A 27,882-nucleotide genomic window follows, 5' to 3' on the forward strand; every position below is an offset into this window, starting at 1 on the left:
ATGTCTGGCCCATGGTGAGCACTATGCAAGCCTTGGATAATTAAATATACTTTACATACAATACAGTATAATTTGTGATTTATAAGAAAGGTATATTATTATCTTAAGGTATGTTTGCTAATTGCTTAGATTAAATGATTTAAAAATTTTGTGAGGTGAGGTTTAACTTATTTTCTGATTCTAATTTTGAAGACTTTCTTGGGGTGTCTCTTCCTAGGCTTTCTTGTCTCCAGTTTGCCTGTGTTAGAGTAAAAAAAACAAGCAGATGTCAGATTTTCTTCAAATCTCCAGGCACAGACTTTATTGCTAACAGGTCTGTCCAATTACAGCTAATTAGTGAATGTATATTTTTCTTTTGAGCAGGAGTGTATAGAAAAGCTTCTCATCATTAGCAAGGCTTAAGTTCCAGAGACCGTGATCCTCACAGACGACTGATGCTGGTAGATGCAGCAGGATGATGTGGGGCTGGGAATCAGGTTCCTTCATCCAGACCCGGCTCTGGGGAAGGCCTATAAAACAAAAGGATCAAGTTAGTTATCCCAGAGCAGCAATTCTCAAAGTGTGGTCCCTGGACCGGCAGCATCTACATCCTCTGGGAACTTGCAAGAAATGCATATTTGGGCCCCACCCCAGACCTGCTGAATCAGAAACTTGCTGGATGGGGCCCAGCTGTCTGTGTCTGACGCTGATGCTGCTAAAATTTGAGAACCACACTTTAGCGTGTTTTCTCCAAATCTAAAGCTATACAGGTCTGTCTTTCCAGTAAATTAAAATGAGAAACTCCCTATAGCAATTCCCACCAAATTCTTATCTTTAACCTTTGAAAATGTATTTTGTTTTTTAAAGAAAGCCATGGCATATACCAGAACTTTAATTAGAAGTATTAGTTAATGGTTCATTTGGTGGACAGGTTTAGGAGATATCAAGTTCGGTTAATTTATTGCCAATGCCTCTTTAAACTCAGTCAAAGGGTTAATTGTACATTTATACACCGTAGGCATTTCCTATCTATTATGAACCTCGGTGTTTTATTTGTCTTTTTCCCCTTTTAGCTGTTTTTACTATTTTGAGTGATTTATGACTTATCGACATAATGTCGTTATATTTTATTGATTTGTTTTGATTATGTTCAGAGTAAGTGATCTGAAATAGCTTGTCATAACCTTTCACCCATAGGAAACACACTTAGAAATACTTAATAACTAAAAAAAATTGTTATATATACTTGCTTGGTAAGAACTGCACACTGACACATTTTTATACTTTTTGTGATGAAAATTATCTATTTTCCTAACAAAATAAAATCAAATAAGTAGTCATAAACATAATGAGCTTTATACAGTGTGTTTTCAAATATGCTACGACTTCCCCTTTCTAAGGCATAAAACAGTGTAAATTTAATTCTTTTTTTGTAAAAAGACAAATCTCAGGGAAAATATCAAGAGGTAATAACTATGAAATTATGCTCATATGTGCAATTCTAGTACTCACTACAATGTTTTGGTATTACGATTTCCTTAAAGAAAATGAAAGGAAACGTTTATTGTACTGACATCTTAATGAATTCTGAGATTTAAATAAAATTGACGCTTCTTTTTAAAAATATTAGTTAATAAGAAATTTTATACAAATAATATCCAGGTTGACATGAATTAAAATTTGTGAGTTTTGTGACTTCTATCAATATGGATTTCTTTGCCATTCCTCAATATAGACCATATATATGAGCCTAGACGTGTAAATACGAAAGCTATTTTCCACATATCAAGAAACCGATCTCTTTGGAGTTCTGAGAAGAATTATATACATAAGAGCTTAATTTGTTGTTTCCAAAGGATTCGGTGAATTTTGACAAAGCTCCCCAGTCTCTTAGTCAGTATTCCTCTGAGATGGATGGTATTGCTTTATGCTCGTGTAGCGTTTTATTGTTTTCAAAACCCCTTCTTGTAGGTCCACCAAACCCCCTCAGGAGATGAGGCAGGACGGGATTACTGTTCCTTCTTCCCATATAGGAAGACTGAGATGAAAAAAGGTGAGTCCCTTCCCCAGAGCTGGGACTGCAGCTGGGGGCTTCTGACCCATGAGAGGGTTTTCTACTTTCCACAATTCTTATTACATCAAGATATTCCATCCAAACGACAAGCAGTTCCCTAATGCTGCATGAAACATACTTCACAGGATAGATGGTAGTGACTCCACCAAAAAAGTTTATCCACCAATTGAGAGTCAACAGTGAGAAACAGAAACTTTTCTGAGCTAGCTGCAAACTTCTGTTCCTACATAGCTGTTTCTGCGTAACCTTCCCTACCCATGTATGAACATCAATCAAATGGTCTGACTCACTGATTAAAAAATGCTGAAGAAAATTGAACCTCCAGAACTTGGTGAACTGTCCAGATATGGTTTTAAAATGTTCAGAACACATGAATTCATAAAGATACATGCCACCCCCCACCCCCGCCATGCTCATTGCAGCATTATTCACAATAGCCAAGACTTGGAAGCAACCTAGGTGCCCATCAAGGGAAGAATGGATAAAGAAGATGTGGTATATATACACAATGGGATACCACTCAGCCATAAAAAAGATGAAATCCGGCCATTTGTGACAACATGGATGGACCTTGAGGGTGTTATGCTAATTGATATAAGTCAGAGGGAGAAAGTCAAATACTGTGTGATCCCACTCATAAGTAGAAGATACAAACAATGACAAACAAACACTTAGAAACAGAGATCGGGTTGGTGGTTACCAGAAGGGAAGTGGGTAGGGAGGAGGGCAAAAGGGGTGATTATGCACATGTGTGTGGTTATGGATTGTAATTAGTCTTTGGGTGGCGAACACGATGAAATGTACACAGAAATTGAAATATATAAGGACGTACACCTAAAATTTATATAATGTTACAAACCAATGTTACCACAATAAATAAAGAAATAAAATGTTCAGAACATTTCCTGATTCTTCTTGGGATTCATGTGAGGGGAGAGAAGAACACTAGACAGAGTTATTGGGGATCAGGGTGGAAATAGGAGTGTAGGATGGGAGGTCTTGAGGAGAGCAAGTTCTCGCTTGTGTACCAGAGCCTACAGGAATATGATGGTAAAGTGAGGGGATGAAGCACAGGTTAGCCTGGAGGCTCGTAGGCAGTGAGCAGAGGGGCATGTTTGCGTTCAGGCTTTTCCCAAACGTCAGATTGCTCTCCTTTAGAGTTAGACAGTAAGTATCCTGATTAAGACCCCAAGTTTTAGAGTCAGACTGCTGGGTGCAAAATCTGACTCTAACACTTCCTTGCTTGCTTTATCTGAGTCTCTGGGTCTTCATCTTTGAAGTGGGATAAGAAGCAGGGGTATGCTGGCCAGCTTGCTCCTGCCCATGAGAGCCTATTTTGCTCATCTTTTCCCAACTCAGCATTCGGTGACATAATATTGGTAGCTTGACCTTGGCCATGGTGGGAGTATCTACACCATGGAAACTGGCAAAAGCTACAAAGCAGAGCCTTACTTCTTTTTACATATTTATATATAAATAGATATGCAGAGCTGGTTGTTAAACATTTGCCAGTCCTGAGAATATCCTCCCACAGTTGTTGACAGCGTTCGTTGAAATGAGTTATATCACTGACCAGCATAGTGGCTGGGACAGGGGACGAGTTCAATCCATGGGAGCTGCTCATTTTAATAAGAGTAGAAATAGTGACAATAATAATCCTTTCCTTTCTCTTTAGGTAGACTTGGGGTCAGACCCCAGCTCTCCTTCTGTGTCACTTTAGATAAGTTTACCATCTCTCTCTAAATCTTGCTATACTGGTTTACCCAGACTCTACTTTGTCCCAGAGGGATGTGAGATACCAATTCCCTGCCCTTTTTTGCTCCTTCCAGAATCCCTTTTTATCTCCCTGGTTGTCCAAAAATTTCTCCCTATTGTACTTTCAACGAGAGCACCTAAGAGAGCACATTCAAAACTTTCACAAACCCCTCAGATAACGTCATCTGGCCTCTTTGGCCCCGACAACACAGCTTCTGGCTTTGGGCTTTGGAGCCAATGGGCCGCATTAAGGCAAACCTCGTCAGACAGCTGGGAGTACCCCGGAGCATATTTCCTGGAGTTTGTTCTCATTTAGATTTAAATGATTCCTGTTTCAAAGTGGCCGCGGTAGACTAGACATAGAAGAGATGAGAAACTCTGTCTTTCCCTTCAAATTTGGTAAAGGAAGTTCACAGACTGCCCAGAAAATCCCAAAGAGCCAAATTATGGAAGACAGAGCCCTGAAATTTCCCCCAAAATTTCCAGAAGTCAAAGATTTCCTGGCATGTCAGAGCTGGAAGGGACCTTTACGGTGATCTCAGATAATCCTCTCCTTTCACAGATGAGGAAAGAGAAGCCTGAGACTTTAAGTTGCCTGCCTGAGGGTGCACAGCTGGCTAGAGGCTCAAGCAGAAGGGACACTTGGGTCTCTTCCACTGCACCATGTGTGGAGGATGCTAATCCATTTCTCAAGCTCAAGAGTATTGACATCAAAGCAAATCCTACCTGACCTCAGGGGTTATCTTCTGTAAACATCTACTAATTGGTTTTGTCGACCTGAGACCTTTATGGTCTTTCCATCTAATTTCCCTTGTTCAGTGTATTTCTTCCTCTATAAAAATATCCATCTTCCCTTCCTGTCACACAGATACACTCTCCTGGCCCCTCCTTCCAGCTCCCCTCTCCACTGAGGATATAAAGCTGTCAGCTCCACAGTGACAAGAGCCAGGTGGACTGCTTTGTGGGGAGATGTATGGGTACCCTGCAGGCTTGCTCTCGCTTGAGGTTGATGAACCAGATAGAGAACTGGATGCTGAATCTGCTCGTCTTATGGGGCTGGAGTCCCTGTAAGAATGGACCTCAGCCTCGCTCCCACCACCTATTCTTATGTCTACCTATCCAGAAAGCAATATATAGCAAGTTCTCAGCAGCTTCCAGTAATTTGTGAAACAGATAGGGCAGTGACGTGGGTGATTTTATGTTATTGTAAAACTGTTCACCTCTCAAGGAAACCACATCAGGCTAAAATGGCCTCCCGATCAGTGTGAGTTGATTTTTCTTCCTTTGGATGAGTAAACATTAATTTAAAAGAAAAATGAAAGCAGTGTGGTACTGACTTGTGTGCAGGGATGAGGCTTCATGAGAAGACTGGATATTTGAGTAAATTTTTTTCCTGGAATAGAAAAGGGCTGAACATAACCAACCACACCTCCTTATTGTCCCTTTTGAGTACCCAACTGTTATTACAAATACTTGTATATTCAAAGCCAGTAGTTCCCCAACTTGAGCATGTGTCAGACTCCACTGGAAGTCTTATGAAAACTCAGATGGCTAGGTCCCACCCCCAGAATTTCTGATTAGCAGTTCTGAACTGGGGCCCAAGAATCTAAATTTGTTACAGGTTCGCAGACGCCACTGATGCTGCTGGCCCAGGGGCCACACTTTGAGAACCATTGCTCTAAAGCTTAGGGGCTAAGCCTTCCTCTTGGTGCTTATCAGCCTTCCCAGGTATCAAGTCTCTGCACTTGGCCTCTTTTAGCAATGAGCTTACATGATGCAGCTAATTAGTCCAGATGCAGGACACACAGCACAGCTAGACCTAACTTTTGAACAGGCGGTGTGCTTCTGAATGTGGACAATGGCCGGGGCTGTGAGTGAGTCTCAGAGAGTAATTCATAGCCCGGTTGTGGCCTGAGGACAGGCCGCAGGGTCTGTCAGCCTCAGATTCATGGGTCAGAGAAGGGCTGTCATCTGTGAAGATTCCACGGCAAGAGCAACCTTTTATTCCAGGTCATTTAGTTCCTACTTAAAGGAGTGTCCCCAAGCGGGAGGAAGCAGGCTCTGAACTTTCCAGAGAATCTATGGCACTTACGTATTCAGCCGGGAAGAGTAGGAAACAGCACTGTTTCGATTATGGATAACATACTTCAGTGGAAAGTTTGTGGTTTTCAGAGTTAAAAGACTAGAGTTTAGTATTAGTTCCACCGCTTAACAGCCACGTGGCTTAAAGGAGTCATTTTACCTCTTCCGGTGTGTGAAAAAGGGATACTCATAACCAATCAAGAGCCTTGGCAGCAGGGCTGGCAATCACGTCTGCAGGAAGCCCACAGTGAATGGGAGGTCTGAGGTGAACCTCCGGAGGCCTAAGATTAGGAGCGAGAGAGTGAGCTGCCACAGTGTGCAGCCTCACCTGGGTCTCTGCATTCCTGCTCTGTGCTGGGCCCTTGGGTACCGCTCAGCACAACGGCCTCACGTCTGAAAGCCCCAGAGTCCCCATGGGAATGCTGAGGGAGTGCAGCTGATGAAGACTGGAGACAAAGAGGGAGCCGGGAAGCCACCCTGCTGAACAAGCTCAACTTCTCCCCTTTCTCTCTTGGGCTGATCATCCAAGGGGCATTTGAGGATGGCGGCATCTACGACCCGGAAGTGCTTGACATGACAGAGGAAACCCTGCATTCTTGCTTCCTGGAGGGTGTCTGCTATGTTGCCAGTGTGTCTGCACGTTGGTTACCCCCCGGTTGCATCAGTACCCCATCCAGTCATCAGTGTGTACAAGCTGGTCCTGGCTTTCTGTGGAGACTGATGACACCTTCCCACCTGCTGAAAGGTCAAGGCCTTCTTGGCCCATCCACCTGCATTTGTGGCCGCCGCCACCGCTGCTGCTCCTGCGGCGGCAGCCCCAGCCCCAGCCAAGGCTGAAGCAAAGGAAGAGTGGGAGGAGTCGGACAGGATCTGGGACTTGGTCTCTGACTAATCAATCACCAAAACGCAACCAACTCAGCCAGCTTTATTTAGGAAACAAAGACTTGCTTCTCTTAAAAAAGAAAAAGATAAGCAATCTTCAATGTTTTGGAATCTTAAAATTACGCATGTAAATAATTGAGGAGTCAAAGAAGAAATCTTGAGATCAGAATTAAAGAATGTATTTAGATCTGAATAACAATGCTAACACTCCATATTTTAGCTCAGGAAGACAGCTAAAATGGTACTTTAGCGGGAAATTAACAGCTTTCAATTCATTCAAATTTCAATGCATAGAAAATAGTTTTGAAAATGGATGAGCAAAGCATACAACTGGTGGCCCTAAAGTAAAATTTAAAAAACAACAACAAAGTAAACCCCAAAAAGTAAAAGAAAAAAAGTAATAAAGGTAGCATAAATTAACGAAATAGGAAACAAACCAAAGCAATGAAGAAAGTCAATAAAAACAAAAGCTAAAGTGAATAATTTTGTATACTGCTGCTGGGAGTCTGAATTGGTGCAACCAGTTTGGATGATAGAAATCTAACCAATGTGGGTGTCCTAAACCCCAGCAAGCCCACTTGCAGCTAACTGCTCTACAGAAGCCCTAACTTTTGTGAAGAAGAAACACGTGTAAGGGTGCTTTGGGGAACTTTGTGTCCTGGCAAAAGCATCATAGAGGAGGGGGAGGGGAGAAAAACTGCAGGAGAGACATGAATAAACTGCCTTTTTTCAGATGATGAGATATTATACAGCAATTAAGTTAAACTAGGCCCATAAATAGATGGAAACATGAAATGGCTAGCTGAATAACAATTTGAAGAAAAAAAATACATATGTGCCACTTACATAAACCATAAAACTACAAGGCAATTGAATATATTGTTTCTAAATTTGTGTGTGTGTGTGTGTGTGTGTGTGTGAGGAAGAGTTTTTTTGCGAGGAACATCGATGCCAGTCTTCCTCTATTTTATGTGGGATGCCGCCACAGCATGGCTTAACAAGCGGTGCTAGGTCCAGGCATGGGATCTGAATCTGCAAATCCAGGGCCGCCAAAGCAGAGCATGCAAACCCAACCACTACAGCACCAGCCAGCACCTGTTTCTAAATTTTTATACATGTAACAGAAGTAAAGAGGATGCATGGAAATGACACATATCACCTTTAGTGGTAATCTCTGAGTGTGGAAGGAGATACAAAAGGCTTGGGAGCTTTATGTTGATCCTTAATGTTTTCTTTATGTTTTACAGAGATTTAAGGCAAACTGGTAAATGTTTGCTTTCTCTAAATATATGTGACAGTCACTAACACATGGCAGGTGTTATATTCTTTTCCACACACTCATGTGTTTGAAATAGTTCTTCTCTGTGGCAGGCTGAATAACGCCTCCCCCAAGTATGTCCTTGTTCTCATTGCTGGAACTTGTGAATATGTTACCTTAGATGGGAAAAGGGACATTGGAGATGTGATTAAACTAAGAATCTTTAGATGGGAAGATGATCTGATTTTCCAGTTGGGCCCACTGTAATTACAAGGATATATTTATAAGAAAAATGGAAGATAGGAGGCTCAGAATCAGAGCAGGAGATGTGACCACAGAGGCAGACATCAGGATGCTGCAAGGCCATGAATCGAAGCATGTGGGCAGCCTCTAGAAGCTGGAAAATGCAAAGAAATGCGTTCTCCCCGGAGCCTCCAGAAGGAGATCCAGAAGGAACACCGGCCTGGTGACCCAGACTTCTGACCCCCAGAACTGTAAGAGAATAAATGTGTGTTCCTTTAAGCCACTAAATTTGTGATTATTTGTTATAGTAGCAATAGGAAACTAATACAATCATTAAAATGGTTTTATACTAATGGCTAAAAGATGAAGAGTTTCCGATATGGTTGAAGAACCATTTGGAAAAAAGAAAATAAATATGGATCATGACCTCATTCCTTAAACCAAAACAAATTCCAAATGTATGAAAACTTAAAGAGGATTTTTAGAAAGTACTATAGAAGCAGAAGAATAAATGGGATATTTAAAAAATAATCTCGATGTTATGAAGGAGGCCTTTTTAAGCAAAGTGAAGTCCATAAGCTTTAAAAGAAAACATCAATAAAACTAGATATATAACTAGTAATGTTTAAGAACAAAATAATTATCATAGACAAAGTCATAAGGGAATCAAATCCTGCAAGGAATTTTTGTGCAAACATCACAAAGCCTTAATTTCCTAAATATATAAAAAATTCTTACAAAACAAAGTTATCAACCATTCAATAGAAAAATATAGGGAGAGGATATAAACACGAAATTCACAAAGACAGACTAGTAGCTGATAAGCAGATGAAAGTCATTATTAATTAGACATAAGTTAAAAATTCACAGTTTCAGAAATGACAAACTATTTTGCACCTAAGGTGTTGGCAAATACATATAAAGCTTCCTACTGCACAGTGAGTGAGCTGGAGTAAAGAAATCCTCACTCTCACTTGGCTGGTAAGTTATAACCAGTAAATTGTGACCAGTTTGGAGACCAATTTGGCAATATAAATAAATTTAAAATGGATGTGCTCATGGACCCAGCAATTCTATATCTTATAATTTAGCCTGCCCATGGGTTCAGAGAGATATATACTGGAATGTTCATTGCTGCATGGCTTGTCATAGCAAGATGTAGGAGACAACCTATGTGTCCAATATTAGGGGACTGGGCAAATAAATGTCACACCTATGTGCAACCATGCAAAAGAAGAGGTTGATATTTATGAATTGATATATAAAGATATCTCAAAATATTTAAGCAAAAAATAAAAATCAAGGTGTAGCACAGCATATATAATATAGTCCCATTTTGTAAAAAATGGAAAATAATATGGATATTGTTAAAAACAATAACATATTCATATGTTAAGTGGATAATATGTATATTGGTTTGACTGTAACTAGATAGTAATAGGTATTTGTTCAACTGCATGAGAAGAAATTTCTGGGAGGCTAAGTTGGCCACAGTAGTTACTTCTAGGGGAAGGGACTAAAGAAATCCATATATAAGAGACTTACTTTGCTTTGTATACATTTTTCCTCTGATTTTTTTCTAGATGCAATATTTTTTTTTTAAAGATTGGCACCTGAGCTGACATATCTTGGCAATCTTTTTCTTTTTGTTTCTTCTCCCCAAAGGCCCCTAGTACATAGTTCTGTAGTCTAGTTGTAGGTCCTTCTGGCTCTGCTACGTGGGACGCCACCTTAGAATGGCCTGATGAGCGGTGCTGGGTCCACACCCAGGATCCAAACCAGTGAAACCTTGGGCCACCAAAGCAGAGCATGTGAACTTAACCACTCTCCCACAGGGCTGGCCCCTATTTATTTATTTTTGTATGCTTTTTTTTATTATTATTATTGAGGAAGATTGGCCCTGAGCTAACATCTGTTGCCCCTTCCTCCTTTTTTTTTTTTTTTCTCCCTAAAGCCCCAGTACATAGTTGTATATCTTAGTAGTAAGTCATTCTAATTCTTCCATGTGGGACTCTGCCACAGCATGGCTTGATGAGCAATGTGTAGGTCTGTGCCCAGAATCTGAGCAGGCAAACTCCAGGCTGCTGCAGCAGAGCACGCCAACTTAACCCCTTGGTCACAGGGCTGGCGCCTAGATAGCACTTTTTATAGAAGATTTTTTGTCTTCTTTTTCGTGTTTTCCAAATTTTCTGTGATAAGCATTATTGTGCTTAAAATGGAAAAATGTTTTTAATGCTAGGCATAAAAATTGACAAGATCTCTTTAAGATATAATTTTTAAAAAAAGTTCAGATTCTTGTAAGCTTCCCATGATTAAATCAAACAAAAACTCTTTCCTATTTGGTGGAATCACTTTTCAGAAAGGACGAGGAAAATACAGTGAGTGAGCAAGTAATCTTTTAAAATGTGATCGGAAAGCAGACATCAGAAATAAAATCTAGAGGCGAAATCTACTTTGGGGAGCATCTTCCCACTTAAGCCACAGGAGGAAGCAATGTTAGAGTTTTCTACCTAATACCTTCATGCTGATTGCGTCTAAATACATGGTTTGGTAAACAGGTGAGGCAAAGAAAGCAGAGCGTTGCTATCGATTGCAAGGAAAGCTCTATAGGGGCTCGTCGGCGGAGATGTGGTGTTGATGGGAGAGAGAGCAAGAGAACTCAACCATTCAAAACCCGAGGAGGAAAGAGCAGTCCTGGTTTTATATTTGAGAAAGAGGGGCAGAGAGAGAGACAGAAAACAATAGTTGGACAAAGCACAATCCAGTAAGAGTTAAAATATTGTAAAAGAGGATGCTAATCTATACTTACATGCTTCTATTTCTTTAAGCTTTGTTTAATAGCACGTCTATTAAATTACATACTGATGGAAGTTCTTGGCAATCCTGAGACTTTTTGTAGAAGGCACGTGCTCACGCAGCATCACAGCAAGTTTTTTCAGAGCCACATTAACATTTGTTGATTTTCCCAGCTTTCCTGACTCATTTGGCAGCCACGTGAATACCGCATCCTAATGAGATTGGAGAAGAAGGGATGAGGCATAGATGAAAAAGAGCTTCTTGAAAGCATATTAAATTTTATAATGATATGAATATTAGATTGACATGCTTCAGGGGAAAATGGAAACTAGTAACAAGATTTTTTGGCAAACCTATCTTTATTATGCAATAGGGAAAAGAACAAAGAGCAGTGTAACAGACACTTAGATACCCTATACCCAAATTTAATAAATGTCAACTTTTGTCACATTTGTCTCACGTTACTACTTTCAAGAAATAAAATGTTATAAATACAATTGGAGCCCCCACCGTGCCGCTCTCTCGTACTATTTCCCATGCCTCCTTCACCAGACCTAACCATCTCCTTCTCATTCATGTTACCTTATGTGTAAATATCCATAAATAATGTATACCATTGTTGCATGTGAATTTTAAATATCTATAAAAATGTCATCTTATATTTATCCTCCCACAAATTGCTTTCTTCATCTCACGCTGTGTTTATAGAACTTAATCAGGTTGCTACACGAAGATCTAGTTCATTCCGTTCAACAGCTTTAAAATATTCTGTTTATACGACACAATTTATCAATTCTTTCATGGTTGTATATTGAGGTCTTTTTGCTTTTTGGCTTTAACAAACAGCACTGCCGCGAATATTCTTTTATACATCTCCTCGTGCATCTGATCTAGAGTTTCTTGGGGCGTGAAAGTACTGCATTTTAAGGATTATGAAGCTTTAGTCTTAATAGGAACTGCCAAATTGTTCGTCAAAGTAGTTTTACAAATTTATGAACTGCTTCCAGCAGCAAGGCATCAGGGTTTGTGTTTTCCCACATCCTTGTCAATGGAAAATTTCAAACTTTTTAATTTTTGCCATTCTGTTGGGAGTGAAATAGTACATCATTTTTGTTTGTTTTAGCTGTCTTTCTCCTGGTTAAAAGCGACATTAGTATTTTTTTCATATGCTTATCGACCATTCAGGTTTCCTCTTCTGTTAAATGTCCATTTATTTTTTGGATCGTTTGTATTTTATTAATTTGTAGAATGAAAAATATATTTCTGGACCCTATGTCTTTGTCAATTACATGGGTTAAAATATATTTGCCCAATCTGTAAATAATATAAATTTGTTCACATCGTCTTTCTTTTTGCCTATTATCATATGGAAATATTTTAATTTAAATTTAATCAAACTTATAAAAATATTTCCTCTCATGACTTGTGTTTATTTTCTCTCACTTAAGACATCCTACCCTCTCCTAAGTCAAGATGATATTCTCTCCACTTCCTTCTACCATATGCCAGGGAACACTAGCAGTCCCCCGCCACCCTGCCAGGAGGTCACCACACTCAAAGATGCGAGCAACCCCACCTCAGCACTGCATCCTGAGAGTTTGGTTTCTTGGGGGCCCCTTCTGGTACCGATAACTACAGCAGTGCCCAACTAGGAAAACAAAAACCACTCTGAATATTTTAAAAAAGGGAATTTAATAGAGGGAATTTGTTACACAAATGTTGGAAGAACTTGAGACATCAAATAGGAAACTGTGAAGCCCCCCAGACAGCAGCAAGAAGAGCAGGAAGCCACTATCACCCCTAGGCTGGGGGGACAGAGGGATGGAGCGGTGTAACTGGTGCCAGGGACTGGCATTGCCCCATGGAAGCAGCAATTAGAGTAGGCCAGTCCAGAGGGACCTGAATCCACACCACTGCCACAGTCACTGCGGGAGGCAGCACCCAAGTCTTTTAATAAATGTCAACAAAAGACAGACACGAGACACATTGGCTTATCCTTCACTCCTTCCCTCTAGTTTCCCATCTTCCTACTGCCCAGCTGACAACAGAGCCTGGAAAGAACAGAGCCTGCAGCTGTCAACCCCCCTGAGACACAGAACTGAGCAGAGGCTAGGTGGGAAATGGATCTGTGGGCAAACAAGCTCAGGGCTGACACACTGGGCATTTGTAATATATTTTTTAAGTACCCAGGTAAGTCTGTGGATCAGCCAGGTTTGTGAACCACTTGTGTATTCTTGTATTAGTGTATGTCCCTAGAGGGCAGGAATGTCATCTTATTCATGTTTATATTCCTAGAAATTAGCACAATATCTGGCATGTAGCAGATACTCAATAAACGATAAGTAACTAACTGACTGATTAGTCAATGAGATGCTCTGTAAAAGCTACATAATGGGGAAAGGGATTTGCAAGGGGCCTTGAAAAGAGGAGTCAGAGGAAGGCAGTTTAGGCAGAAGGAAAAGCATGATATGAAGGGAACAATAAATAGATTAAATTGGCCAAAGAGGCTGGTTCATCCTGGTTACTTTGCCAGAACATACTGCAGGGGTCAAGGGTAGAAACATGATCATTGGTCAGGCTACTTGACATTCCATCCTGAGAGGAGATGATGGGGCTGGATCAGGATGGTGGCCTGGGAAACAGAGAAGGGCACATGCCTATCAGATCTATTTTAGAGATAGAATTGTGCTCGTTTCTTCATGCCTTGCACTGGGGATACGGAAAGGAAAGACATGCCCCTTGCCCTCAAGAAGCTCACAATCTAGTGGACAAGTGGTGGGCAGCTAGGAATGCAGCCAACAAAAGCCAGAGCTCGATTCAGACACAGGTTCCATCTCGGTTCAGTCTCCCATCAGCCTGCCCTTACGTGGTCCCATAGGCGCCGGAACATGTTCCCATGCATCCCTTCCCATGGGGAAAGAAAGGGCTGGCCTGTCCTGCCCCACTAACTGTCAGCTCCACCCGCAGAGGCAACAGCAGACTTCTGTCTTCCATTCAAATGTTTTTTAAACCTTATCCTGTTGAATGCAAGGGACACTGGGACTATATCTACATTCGCCAACGTAACAGATATATCATAGACCTATGACAATCACTAGTTTAATTTTCTCCCAAGCTTTGTTGAGATTTAACTCACATAGAATGTTGTGTAAGTTTAAGGTGGACACATGTTGATTTGATACACTTATATGTTGCAAAATGATTACCATCATAGCTTCAGCTGACAATTCCATCACGTGACATAATTACCACTTCCTTTGTGGTAAGAACATTTAAGTTTTACTCACTTAGCAACTCTCAAGTATAGAAAACACGGCATTGTTAGCTATAACCACACATTGTACAATGGATCCCCAGAACTTATTCATCTTATTACTGGAAATTTTTGCCTTTTGACCAACATCTCCTCATTTCCCTCACTCTAATTTGGTCTTTACTATCCTAGAATACTAAATGATTTCTACCCCTCTAGCCTGACTGATTTTTTTTTTTTAAGACCAAAACAAAGGGTTGACATTGTTTGTATGCATCAGAAGAGCCCATTTTCACTTTCTTCTTTTTTCTTCATATTCATTTTTCTTTTTTCTTTATTCATAGCCACTGTGAACAAAAAGCAAGGAGAGGGAAAGACTGAGAGAACACCTCACACACGCTTGGTCTCTGTGGGCTGCTCCATCATGAGCCTCCTCCGGCTTTATCTGACCCAGAATTTCAGGTGTGTGGCAGCTAACCCATGTCTTTAGGAGCAATATGCCATGCTCCAGGCCTCCCACTGGCTGGAACTTTCTCTGGATATTCAGCCTATGTGTTTCTTTATTAAATTCCTTCTGAAAATTTGGAATTATACCCTTGGTACCACCCACAGATGTCTTTCTCCTTTGGTGGTTTATTCTATTAGCCCTTATTGCCTCATCAATTCCCTTCTCTCACCTGGCGTTCAGGAAGGAAATGTGGTTTGTATTAATATCTTCAATCGTCCTTCATAAATCAATACTCAGAGTCACTTAATTATCTTTATTGCTTTTCTTTCAACCCTCTGCTATTTACTATATTTGTCACGTGCTTCTCCAAACAAACATTTTAAGACTGTCGTTAAGTGTCAAATGAAATTACCACTGGCATTTCATAGGGGTCTCCAAAGAAATCCGTTACTAATAAAGTTGACAGTGTAGGGGCAGGAATAGGTGAAAATTTCTCACCAAGGCAAGAAATTTAGACTGCCAGCACAAAAATGAGCCAGGCCTGAGCACTTCAAGCAGTCGCCCTGAATGGTTGGAGGGATACAGGGGTACAAAAGCGAAGTAAAGACGCGAGCACATTTTCCTTTATTTTGACCAAAAGGATAAAAAGAAGTAAATTTAGGTGGAAAAATCAGGGCAGGGTGGTAACTATATGCAGTGAGGAAATTCTGCCAAATACAATAAAGTTTGAACCAAAGCTAAGAAGATAAAAGAATCTGAGAAAATCTCCTCATTCCTAAGAGAATAACACAATGTTGGAGAAAGAAAGTGGGCAGCCTTCTGGAAAACCACTCTACCCTGAAAGGATGGGGGCTGGAGGTTGGGTGGGTCCGCAGCAGTATGATGAGAAAAAAATGGACCTACCATGTCTCACCTTACTCAGGAATTTTTTTAGTTATAGTTAACATACAGGGAAATGTACAGATATTAGGTTCAATGAGTTTTTAAATCACTGTAAGGAATATTTTAACATTTTAATAACCTTAGAAATTTTCTTCAGTCTGTCACTCATAGATTAGCTTTCCCTACTCTTGGATGTCATAGATATGTGATCATTTTGACTTCTTTGGCGCAAAATAATATCTTTGAGATTTAGCCATGTTGTTGCAGTATTAGTAATTAACTACATTGTATTGTTGGATGGTAGTTCATTTATAAATGTACTATAATTTGTTTAGTCACTATCCTATGATGAGCATTCAGCATTTTCCCATTTTTGGCCATTATCAATAAGGCTTCTATGAAAATTCTTGTTCAAATACATATGTTTTCATTTATTTTAGATAAACACCTAAGAATGGAATTGATGGTTAATAGGGTAGAATTATGCTTAATTTTTCCAATTTGGTTCTTTTTTACATCTTCTATTTTTCTACTAAGATTTTCTATATCTTTTTATGCATTGCAACCATATTTTCCTTTATGACATTGAGCATGGTTATAATATCTGCTTTAAAATCCTTGACTGCTAATTCCAATATCTGAGTCATCTTGGAATTGGGCTTATAGATTTGCTTTTATATTGAGAATGGGTCACAGTTTCTGGTTCTTTGTATGTTGAGTCATTTTGGAAAATATCCCGAACATCCTGAATGCTATGTTATGGCGACGCTGGATTCTATAATATTCCTTCTAAGAATGTTGATTTGATTTTTGTTTATTTTGTTAGCAATTGACTTGGTTGAACTCACACTGCAAACTCTGCCTCTTGAGTAGCAACTCAGATCTCAGTTCACTTCTTGTATCCTTAGTGATCTCCTTAGAGTCTGTCTCATGCAGATATGGTTCAGAGGTTAGCCAGAGTTTTGGCAGAGTTTACGGGCAGAAGTTGGTGCTCTCCCTCTCTAGCTACCTCCTTTCCAGGGACCCCCTCACTTTCCAGTGGCCATGGTTGCCCCAGTCTCTGTCCTCTGGTTCTTTAGGCAAAGAGGCTGTTGGAGTTTTAGCTATGGCAGATGGTACTTCCTGCAAGCTCTTCCCAAACTTCAAAAGCCTCCCCCCACCACCAAAAAAGTAACGTTTTCCCAGATCATTCTCATCTTCCAAGTGTTAAATTCCCATCAGAATCTGGGCTCGTGTTCATCTTCAGTGACTTCAGGGAGTTGTGTGTTTTACAGCTTGTCCAGAGTTGTATAAACTTGCTATTTATAAGAGGGTCAGTCTGGTAGGAGTGGAGTTGGCTGTACCAAAAGCAGAACTAACATGTTTTAAATTTTGACAAACTGCCAAAGTGTTCTACAAAGGGTTCAAACCATTTTACGTTCCCACAAACAATGTATGAGAATTCCAGTTGTTCCATATTTCACCAGGATTTGCTGTAACCAGCCATTGTAGTTATTCTGGTAGTTGTGAAATGCATCTCATTATAACTTAATATGCATTTTCTTGAAAACAAGTAACATTGACATTCCTACATTTTCCTTTGTGAATAGTCTTCAAATTTTTAGTTGGGTTGTTTATACTTTTATTGTCTATTGTGGAATATATTTACATATTTGGGGTAAGAATCCTTTGTTCAGACACATATGATGGAAATATTTTCCCAGTCTGTGTATCTATTTATTTTCTTAATAATGTCTTTTGATGAGCAGAAATTTTAAATTATGATAAACTTAACTTTATTATTCTATTCTTTTGTGGATAGTGCTTTTTGTGTTTTGTTTAAGAGGACTTTGCCTACCCCAGGGTCACTAAGGTATTCTCCTATGTGTTTTTCTAGAAATTTTATATTTATGACTGGTTTTTAAAGCTATGATACACCTCAAATTATTTTTTGTGTATGGAATGATAAAAGGATTAAGCTTGTTTTTTTCCTTCATACCTATATCTAGTTGCTCCAGCATAATTTGTTAAAAATATTTCCCATTCATAATTGAATTGACCTGGCACTTTAGCCAAAAAGCAGTTCATCACACATGTGAGTCAATTTCTGGACTCAATCTGTTTTATTATTCTATTTGTCTATTCTCATGCCAATACTATATTGTCTTGATTACTGTAGCTTTGCAGTAAATCTTAAGATCAGGTGGAATACATCTTCCAGTTTTGCTTTTATTTTTAAAGATTCTTTAAGCTATCCTAAATCCCTTGAATTTCTACATAAACTTTAGAATCAGTTTAAAGATGTCTTTTAAGAAGTAATGGAATTTTGAGGGAGAGTCTCTCAATTCGAGGAGAATCAACATCTTAACACTATGTCTTCAAGTCTATGAGCATAACATATCTCTACATTGATCTAGGATATCTGTATTTTCTTTTCTCAACAATGCTTTATAATTTTCGGTGTAGATATCTCTTACTTCTTTGGTAAGATTTATTCCCATATACTTGCTGGTTTTAATGAAACCTAAGTGGTATTTTTCAATGTTTTTATTGTTGTTGCTAAAATATACACAATCGATTTTTCCTATATTGGCTTTGTAGACAGTAACCTTACCAAATTCAGTTATTAGTTATAATAGATTTATTTGTAGATTCCATAGAATTTTCAACATATACAATCATGTAATCTAGGAATAAAGACACTTTTACTTTCTACTTTTTACACTTTTTACTTTTTACTTTTACTATGCTTTTTACCTTCACTTCCTAATCTTCCTTTTTTCCCCCTGCATTTTGCACTAGCTAGAACTTACATTACAGTGGTGGATAGTAATGGTCAGAACTGACATTCTTGCCTTTTTCTTTATGTTAGGGGGAAAACGTTTAATGTTACACAATTAAGTATGCTGTTAGCTAGAGGATTTCGTAGATGTTATCAGTTTAAGTTCCACTCTATTCCCATTTTGCTCAGCGGTGTTTTTCCTTTTCATTGCTTTGTTTGTTTATTTTATCCTTAATGGGTGTTGAATCCTGTCAAATGCAATTTCTGCCTCTAAAGAGGTGATGATGACATGGTATTATTCCTCCATCCTGTTGATGTAAATTACTTGGATGAATTATTGTTAAACTATTAAATCAAATCTACATTCTTGGGTAATCCCCACATAGACATAATGTGTTATCATTTTTATATATTACTCACTTACGTTTGTTAATATTTTGTCAAGAAATGTTTAATCTGTGTTTATGAAGAATGTGTGTCTCTAATTGCCTTTTCTTGGAACAGGTTTTGATATCAGGCTAATGCTGACCTAGTAAAGTTAATTTTGAAGTTTTCCTCATCCTCTATTTTCCAAGAGTTTGCATACAATTAGTATTACTTCTTTCTTAGAAGTTTGGTAGACTCACCAATGAAACAACCTAAGCATGCAGCGTTTCGTTTTGTGGCGTTTTTTTGGTAGGAAAATTTTTATTCCATATTCAGTTTCTTCAATAAATATGGAGCTATTTAGACCTTCTGTTTCGTTGTGTGTCAGTTTGATATATTTTGTTTATCAGGGATTTTTGTCAATTTTATCAAAGTTGTTCAATCTATTGTCATAATTATGTTTATAATGACCACTATTATCTTTCAGGGTCTGTAGGATCTGTAATAGTATCCTCTCATTCCGTCTTGATTTTCATAATTTGTGTTTTCTCTCTTTTATTCTTTATCACTGTAACTGAAGTTTCATTTTCATTATTTTTTTCAGAAAACCAACTTTTGACTTCTATATTGTATATTTCATTTTTTATCATGGTCTTCCTTCTACTCTTGGTTTAATTTGCTCTTTTCTAGATCCTTGAAATAGACACTTAGATCATTTGCTTTATACCTTCTTTTATTTATTTATTTTTGGGGGGGAAGATTAGCCCTGAGCTAACTACTGCCAATCCTCTTCTTTTTCCTGAGGAAGACTGGCCTTGAGCTAACATCCATGCCCATCTTCCTCTACTTTATATGTGGGACGCCTATCACAGCATGGCTTGCCAAGTGGTGCCATGTCCGCACCTGGGATCCGAACTGGCAAACCCTGGGCCTCTGAGAAGCAGAACATGCGCACTTAACTGCTGCACCACTGTGTCGGCCCCATATACCTTCTTTTATAATGTAAATATTTAAAACTATAACATTGTCTTCTAAGTACTGTCTTAGCTGCATCTCATAAATTTGATGATATATTTTGATTACCATTCAGTTTAAAATATTTTCTAATGTCTCTTGTAATTTCTTCTTAGACCCTTTGGTTATTTGTATTTTGTATTTTTACAGTTATTTTATGTTATTTATTTCTAATTTAATAATATTACGATCAGATAATATATTCCTTCTGAGACTTGTTTCACTGCCTAGCACATGGAAGAGATTTGGGACAGAGATTGTCTATGGGTGGGGCTCCTCAGAGTTGTAATTTGTAAAACCAGCCCACGCACACCTGTTGAAGAGTTTAACATTTTCAGTTAGATTCTCCGCACTCTCTTCTTTGAGGCTCTCTTTCTCATGTCACTGTTCTGCCAAGCATGAGGGCAGCCATCTCTTTTGCTAGAAAGAGACTGTCACTTTCTGAAGTTTAGTTCACTTAATTTTCTCAGCTGTTTGATTGCTTCAGGGCAAAAACCCTGTAACTTGCAGCTTACCTGGCTTGTTCTGGTTATCAGATGACAGAGAGTCTCCCGTAGCCTTATGCATCCTAACTGGAAGTGGAGTCCCACTCAGGGGCTTCTTTTTAGGGGTCTGGGGAGCAGACTTAGACATTTTTCTTGTTTATTTAATTTTTTATTGTAGTAAAGTCTACAAAACATAAAATTTACCATTTAACCATTTTGAAGTGTACAGCTCAGTGGCATTAAGTACATTCTCATTGTTGCGCAACAATCGCCACCATCCATCTCCAGAACTTTTTTCATCTTCCCGGACTGAAACCCTGTGCCCATCAGCACTAACTCCCCATTCTCCCCCAGCCCCTGGAAGCCACCCTTCTACTTTCTGTCTCTTTGAGTTTGACTACCCTACATACCTCGTATAAGTGGAATCATACAGTATCCGCCCTTTTGTGGCTGGCTTATTTCACTTGGCAAAGTATCTACAAAGTTGACCCATGTTGTAGCATATGTCAGAATTTCCTTTCTTTTTAAGGCTGAATAATATTTCATTGTGTATATACATCACATTTTGTTTATCAATCTATCTGTCTTGGCTCGCTTCCACCTTTTTTGCTGTTGCAAATAATGCCGCTATGAATGTGCGTGTACAAATATCGGTTCAATTCCCTGATTTCAATTTTGTGGGGTATGTACCTAGAAGTAGAATTGCTGGATCATACAGTGATGCTATTTTGAATTTTTTGAGGAACCGCAACATAGAGGCTGGACATCAGGGTCTTTTTAAAAGCAGTATAGAGTTTAATTTTAGTTGGAGAACCTTAAATCTAGAACAGGAGGAGTAGACATGTGAATAAACAGAGAGCTTGATTTACTTGGAGCCATTTCTGTAGACAAGCAGCCTTAAAAGCAGGAGACAAATATGTGACCACATTTTCTAAATAGCACACTGTTCACAGGGTTTCTATTAATCTTCAAGCAGTAAGCCCATGCCATTTTAAAGCAGATGATCAACCTGGGACCACAGGGACATCCTTTCAAAGGAAAAGGATATTGCCCCAGCTTGGCAGAGATGGTACCTTGTGACATAGTTACACACAATATAGAAGAAAACAGGCTTAACGGCAAACTTACTCAGCATCTATGACTCCCTCCCACCTCCAGGTTACAGAAATCCTGAGTAATCGTCTACCAAAATGAAAAGGAATAAAGAAAACACAATGTAGGACTAGTGCAAAATTCTTCAAAAAAAGAAGGAAATAAATATAAGCTGCAAATTTAGATGAAGGGTATACTTCCAAAGATTACTTATTTCAGGAACTATAAGAATGGTTAAAAGAGTAAACGTTTTACTTTTCAACATAATTAAAATTGATGGGCTTTATGAAACAAGGAATGAAAGATGAGAAGGTGAAGCAATGTAGAGAGCAAAAGACGAACTGATAGTGCTAAGAAAATAATCACGTAAGACAAATAAAGACACTCCGAAACATAAGAAAATAACAAAGAGCAAAAGTTGACAGCATCAAAAATAGGATCGTGTGGAGGATCCCAACCAGAAGTCAGAGGAAGATAAGAAAGACACAAAGGCAATTAGACAGCAGGAGATTTTCTGAGTAATCTTTGATGGGCCTTAACATGTGATAGGCAACCTTATCGAAAAAATGACTGAAACCAACATATGTCTTGGCGATCTTACTTAACTTTAAGAATGAAGTCGCCAATAGTTGAGATCAGGGTTTCTCAATTCACACTACTTACACATTGATGCAGATGATTTTTGGTTGTGGGGCTGTCCTATGCATTGTAGGATGTTTAAGCAGCATCCTTGGCCTCTACCCACCAGATGCTGGTAGCAACTCCTCTCATTGTGACAGCCAAAAATGTCCCCTGCGGGGCAAAATCGGCCCTCGTTGCCAACCACTAGGTAGCGTAAACATGTTACCAAAAAGGCAAAATTGGGCTGTTTACAACAATTCCGGTATTATGCATCAAAGACCTGGAAAGCAAGGTTGACAGAGTTTTGAAGGAAACAGAGTATGCCCCAAGAATTCTCTACTCAGCCAAGTTGTTGTTCACTGACTTGTTTTGCTGAGTCCTTAAAAATCAAGACGAAAATATGAGTCCCCCAGGAATGAAATGGGCAAGGACGCAAACTGAAAATTTGCAAAAGAAAACAATTCAAAGGCAAAAAGAGCATGAAAAAGTTCGGCCTCGTCAATGAAAATAATTAAAAAGGCCTATTATTTTTCTAAGATCAAATTGACAACTTGAAAAAAAATAGAAGATACTATGCAGGGTGGGCTAGGAGTCCTGAAATGTTTCTTACACTGTTCCCCTGGCTGATTTGGCCTTAGGTATGAAAAATCCTAAAGTATGCATTTTATTAGCTCCAAAACTTAGGATTTGTCTTAAAATAATCATGAATAAGTGGAAAGATTTATCCAACAATGCTTATTGCGGCATAGCTTGTAACAAGGAAAAACTGAATGGAGCATAAATGCTTTGTAACAGAGGACCAATCAATACATCTATGTGACAGTCACAAAACGTCATTTTGAATAAGAATTCTTATTGGCATGGCTAAAACTCTAATTGCATTAGAAAAGAAATATATAAACGCACATACCCATACAGAGAGAGAAAGTGACTGAGTTAAGGTAATGACACCAAAAAGCCACAGTATTTGTTACTGGATAGTAGGGTTTTGAATTTTTTTCTTTTTGAAGATTTTTCTGTGTTTACCATTTTCCATGTTCTTTATTTATCATATTTACCATTATTTTTATAATTTTTTAAAAAGTCATTTTGAAATAAAAGTATAAACTGAAGAGAGATGTTTATTCAGCATTTACTCTGAATTTGGAGGTTAAAAATAAATCCATGCAAATGATCTTAACACCATATTAGAGTGAGCACAAATATTTTGACCAGATCCCTTTCTGCTGTTTCCCTCATTGTCACTTGGTCTGACATTGGGCATGCAATATTCCAGATGCCACAGAATCACCCACATCAGGTTATCATAATAATCATGGCAATTATGGGCAGTGTCCAAAGCCACCAAACTATGCACGGAAGTCAGCTGACATTCCTCCTGCCCCTTTCCAGGCCGGAGAGCAGAGATCCCAAGAAGCCCCGGACTCGACCGTTTGATTCAACAGAGCACTTGAAAAAACCCCTCCGTTACATGAGGAAATCTAAAGTGCTGGAACATGATTTACAAAAATTCAATTGGCAAGGAATGTGGCAATAAAGTTGTCTAATGCGTTCCAGGGTGACGGTGGGGAGGTGATTTAAAATAGCCCAGGGCAAGAACGATTGAAAATCGGCCACTGAGCGGTGAACATTTTCAGAGCTGTCTGAGTCTCGGGTTGGGTGTGCAGCATTCTGGTTCAAAGGTTCTAGTCCATTTCAGAGTTTGACAGGAAGAAGGTTGGGGCCAGCTGAATTCTTGCCAGAGGATATAACAAAGAATTCAGAGTGTGAGCCTAGCTCACATTCACAAAACAATGGTTCCTTTTTCCCTTGTTTGAAATGCAAACCAGTCACGTTCCTGTTCCTACAGTAGTAACTAATGAAATCATCTTTCCAGGGCTCTTACAGTGCTTTCCCTTCCTATCTCTGGGTTGCCCTTTCCTTATTCTTCTTGCTTCCTCTTTCCCCCCAAATTCAGGTCTCTAAGACCAGTTACAGCAGCAGTAGAGTAGACCCCACACCCAGAACACACGACTCTTGTTCACTCCATTAGCCTGGATCCTGGAGTGAGGACGATACCAACGCAGAGTGGACCCAGGATACTAGCATGAGTCAAAGTGAAATCTTTCTATTTTAAACCACGGTTATTTGAAGCTGTTCATTATTGCAGCATGATTTAGCCAAAGCTGATGGGTACAGAGGAGATGTACCTGTTACTGGAATTAAGACACATGGGTACAAATGTGCTCCTGGTGTAGTATCTAGCATGCAGTTGACACTCAATAAATGTTTGAAAGAATACATGTGGGGAAAAGATCTGGTTTGCAGTGCCAGCTTTGACATGTGCAGGCTGTGAGACCATCACTTAATGTCGCCTGTAATTAAGGTTACAGTTAACTGCTCTGTGGGCCATGGGTATTACTGTGATGATCCCAAATGAAAGGGTTTGTTAAAGCACAGAATAAGCCATAAAGTGTCATACAAATGAGCTTACCTCTTCAAGTCAGTGAGAACAAGTGTTATTTCTATCCCGTTTACTGGGGAGGAGGGGTTAGTCATTTATTTTTAACTTATGCACAAGTTTTCTCTTGCCTCTAAACGAGGCAGAAAGTAGAGAAATGGAAGCAAGTATAGTGAATGTCAAAATGCCTAGTGTCTAAACCTGGATGACTCATCAAGCTGCTGTGTGCCCTTGGCCAAGATACGTCCCTTCTCTGGACTTTAGTTTCTTTACCTGCAAAACAAAAGAGTTACGCTAAATTACACAGCAGTTCCTTTTTTAAGTCTAACGTTCTAGGAGGGATTTCTTGTGTTTGTAGACCTTGTGAGGTTGGGCTCCACAAAACTGTGTTGGTGAATTGATCTGTGGCCTCTCCACAGTTTTGGTTGGGACTACATCTGCCAACATTTCTAGATGAAAAGCGAACAATGGTTAATTGCCCAGATGCTTCCAAATGTCCAGATGTTTGGCATGGAGACCTAACATGTGAGTGATTGACTAAATTGCTTCATTTTTCATCCAGACATTTTGGCTTGGTTCGGATATAACTTTCTTCTCCAGATCTGGAAGAGACTTCTGCAATAGTGTGAGAACCTAAAGTGAAGACCAAGAGGAAGGGATGGTTCTTGAGCTCTTTTCCGTACACGGATAAAAGCTAACTCAGAAGTCGTATAGGTAAGAGGGGCAAAGATGCTCTCATGCCATCCTTTCAATTAATCCACTTCCATCTCAGACCAAACACAAGAGTCATGACTCTAGATGTTAGGCCAGTAGAAAATGCAGTGACTGATGAAATCAGCAAGCAGATTCACACCAGTGTAGCCACCAGGTGAGTCAAAGTAACAGACAAAAGGAGTGAACATCTGAAGGCATCTCCTTCATGTAGTTATTTCCTCTTTCTGCTTTCTCTACATGCTTAGCTGTGGGCATGACTCAAGGCTCATTTCCTTCTCTTTCACTCTTCTTTGTCATCTTCAGAAACATACGTGTTTTCATAACTTTCATAATCACCTCAACACGGTATGGAGGGAGGAGGGGAATGAACCTGAGCTGTCCAACCCTCCAAAGCAATGTCGTCACGTCCCAGTGGGGAACACGTGGCAACTGTTGAAAATGTGATATAGCTTTCAAACTTCCGCAAAAAAAACTACAGATATTGTGAAGCCTAACATGTTTCTATTTTTTTGGTGAAAGTAAATATTGCAAAATTATATCAAGATGGGAAATAAAGGAAGGCCATTCATTCATTTTAACAAGTATTCTTCGAGCTGTATGTAATGGTGAATAACAGACTACCCCAAACCCACTGTTTAAAGCAATAAGACTTATTTAGCACACGATTCTGAGGGTCGGCAGTTTGAGCCAGGCTTAGCTGAGCAGTTCTTCTAATCTTGGCTGGGCTCACTCATGCAACCGCAGTCAGTTGCCGAGTTAGCTGAGGACTGGCTCACCTGTGACGGCCTCCAATGGGATAGCCTATCTCTGCTCCACAGAGTCTCTCATTTCCAGCAGTTTTTCAGACTACTTCTCCAAGTGGCAGGAAGTGTTCCAAGAGAGCGTGTGGGAGTGTGTGAGGTCTCCTGAGGCCTGGGCTTGGTGATAGCACAGCATCACTTCCATCATGTTCTATTGGTCAAAGCAAGTCAAAGTCTAGCCCGGATTCAAGAAATATGGAAACACTCAACTTTTTGACGGGAGGAGCTACAAAATCAAACTGCAAAGAGGATGGATACACAGAGAGGTGGAGAACTGGGACCATTCTTATGAACAATCCACCATGTCCCTCCAGGTACATTTCCTCTACCCTTACACACTCTAATTTCTGTCCCAGTGGACTGACCTGTATGGACTACACCAACAGAGTCCCATGCCCGTTATCTTCCAGCTGGATACAGCCAATGGGAAATCGGAGACCGGGAAGATAATAGCAAGAGGGAAGACAGTGAATCGCTTCCCTGTCCTCCTCAGGCTGGCTTTTTACCTTGGCCAAAGGTCAGTGCTCTCAAGAGGACCGCCAGAGGTCGATGCCAGGGATTAAACGGGGCCTGGATCAGTGGGGAAGCATGGCGTTGGGGTGTATTCTTCCAGTTGGCACCATCAGAGAAGATCTTTCTGAGTAGGAGAGTTTTTAGCATAAATATGAATGGTGTGAATGAACGAGCTACGTAGGGAAACAAAGGTTAGGGAAAGCATCCCAGGCAGAGAGACTCTGTGCCGTAGACAAGACCCTTCCGCCAATCACCAGCTCTCTATCCACAGCTGCTGGCAGGGTGTTCCTGATGAGTAGCCCTCCACCACCTTCAACTCAACATCTTCCAAAGTAAAATGGTCTTTTTTTTTTTCTTCAAGAAAGATTAGCCCTGAGCTAACATCTGCCACCAATTCTTCTCTTTTTTGCTGAGGAAGATTGGCCCTGAGCTAACATCCGTGCCCATTGTCCTCTACTTTATATGTGGGATGCCTGTCAAAGCGTGGCTTGACAAGCGGTGCATAGGTCTACACCTGGGATCCAAACCGGTGAACCACGGGCTGCTGAAGTGGAAAGTGCAACCTTAACCACCGGGCCACGGGGCCAGCCCCTAAATGATTGTCTTTTGATTCTCCTGTAATTCTCACTGTCCTATTTTCACCATTCTTAGGATTTTCTGCATTAGAAACCTTCGTGTCAACCTTACCCGCACTCTTATTCAGTATTTGTTTATAGTTACATATAGTGAATTACCTTAGAAACTGAAGTTCCCTCTAATATTTACAAAGATTCTACGAGCATCCTTTTTTATCTAATAGAGATAACCATTTTCACAACAACAGGGTAATAGTAAGAATTAAATGAGACTATATAAATTCTGGTATATAGTTGATGCCTAATAAATGCTCATTTCCTTGTCTGGATACGTATGGAATTTTAAAACACATTTTGCTACTTCGTGTTTATTTCTGTATCAAAGTGGTATGCACGCACGGCAGCTGTAGCAGATGCTATCAGTGCACCACATGTATGGTGGTCTTCGCCCTGTCCCTGATCCCTCTGACAGCTGATTGGCAGTATCTGTATCTCTGGGCCTGAGGGCTTGCTTTCTAGAACCACAGCAGGCTGCTCTGTCCTCTCCCGTACAAGGGGCCGGAAGTGCTGGGGAATTAGCGGCACCCGAGGAGCAACCCCCAGCCCATGACGTTGGAAATTGGTGTATAAACACCCCCATCCCTCTTGTTTCTCAGCAAAGATAAGTACGAGGTGTTTGGATTTGCTGTTTTCCAGTTTCTCCTTGGAACAGCTCCAGCTGCCCACTGTGGACTGCTCCGCTAACCTAGTCTTTCCTGGTTCTCTCTCCTCCCTGTAGCACTCTCTTGCAGGTGTTCCTTGCTCCTCCCAGCAGACAACTTGCCTCCAAGTTCTGGTTCAAGGTCGACT

At 39.9% G+C, this 27,882-nt stretch overlaps 1 long non-coding RNA gene across 1 annotated transcript in view; it reads right to left on the reverse strand.

Moving 5' to 3' along the window:
* Positions 1-286: 286 nt before the first annotated feature.
* The window catches only part of LOC139040007 (uncharacterized), a 62,905-nt gene continuing 35,309 nt past the window's right edge, over positions 287-27,882 (reverse strand). The window contains exons 3-4 of the long non-coding RNA XR_011493549.1: positions 11,083-11,281; positions 287-509 (exon numbers count right to left, since the gene is read on the reverse strand). This is a non-coding gene — a long non-coding RNA (uncharacterized lncRNA). The remainder of the gene's footprint in view (positions 510-11,082; positions 11,282-27,882) is intronic.

This window comes from Equus asinus, chromosome 13 (assembly GCF_041296235.1).
Source record: "Equus asinus isolate D_3611 breed Donkey chromosome 13, EquAss-T2T_v2, whole genome shotgun sequence".
Classification (NCBI taxonomy): Eukaryota; Metazoa; Chordata; class Mammalia; order Perissodactyla; family Equidae; genus Equus; species Equus asinus.